Genomic DNA, 1,265 nt, shown 5'->3' with positions numbered 1-1,265 from the left:
AGTTGTGAAGTCTGATTTTGAGACACACAGACATTTACAACCTGGGGGTCACAGTTTGAGATGGTAAAATGCGTGATCAGGGTGACATGGACATACATTTTGGTCCTTGGGGATTGAAAACTTTTTTTTTTTTTTTTTTTACAAATAACCAATATAAATGGATATGGCAGTATGAATAAATATATAACTATATATTATTAAGAGCTGTGTGAACGTTTCTGTTGTTTGGACAGATGTTTGTCCCTTTTCAGCAGGGTTGACGTGGAGGTTCAGAGACAATAAAATTGTTTTTGAATTGCTCTTCAGAGTTAGTAATTGAAATGGCAAAAACTGTTCTTGAAAGAAATATTTGGAAGTCAAATCTCATTCAAATTTGCTGACTCGTACAAACTAGCAATGTCACAACACCATGGGAGTTTATATGACACAAGCAATGAAGTAGTTTGACCTGGATCAGATCAGAGTGTAGACAAGAACTGGGGTGTATTCCAGAAAGCACGGTTAACTTACCGTCAGCTAAACCCTCAACTTTCGGTTGATTAACCCCAAACCTTGCTTACTCGAGGTATGTAGTTCCAAAAACGCGTCCGGGAGTAAGTTCATTCAACTCCGAGTATGTTCCTGGTTAAGACTCCAGACATTCTCAACAGAGCGACTAATCGACGAGTCACTATGGAAACGGACGCTAAGAAAAAGCGCATATTTATGTAATAAATATATATGAAGAGTTCATTTGCAAAAACAGATAACTCCGTTTTTAACAATTCTCAGAAATCATGTTTTTTCATTGTGCATTCCAGTTAATCTCAATCAAACTGCAGTTGGGTTATTTTGACTAGGTTAAAAAATAACTTAAAAAACCCCCGCTAACTAACACAATAAAACACAATAAAAACACGATAACATAATAAAAAAACATGATTTTTAACCATTTAAAAAAACGGAGTTATCTGTTTTTGCAAATAAACTCTTCATATAATATAATAAATTAAACATTACCTTGTCATAATAGTGTTTTATAATTTATACAGATAACTGTTATATATGCCAATAAAATAAATATAATAACCATATTAGAATATTACCTTATTTATTCTTATATTAGCGCTTTATAATTAACATATCATACAACTCTCTCTCTCTCTCTCTCTCTCTCTCTCTATATATATATAGTAGGCTATATTACATAACTATATTGTAATACTATATAATGTTGTGCGCTATCTGTCACTCCCACTGAAGGCTCGTCAGTAGATCACACGTGC

This window comes from Sinocyclocheilus rhinocerous, unplaced genomic scaffold (genome assembly GCF_001515625.1).
Source record: "Sinocyclocheilus rhinocerous isolate Xijiao unplaced genomic scaffold, SAMN03320098_v1.1 scaffold3853, whole genome shotgun sequence".
NCBI lineage: Eukaryota > Metazoa > Chordata > Actinopteri > Cypriniformes > Cyprinidae > Sinocyclocheilus > Sinocyclocheilus rhinocerous.
The sequence above is the reverse complement of the archived record's forward strand: the minus strand, read 5'-3'. Positions refer to the sequence as shown.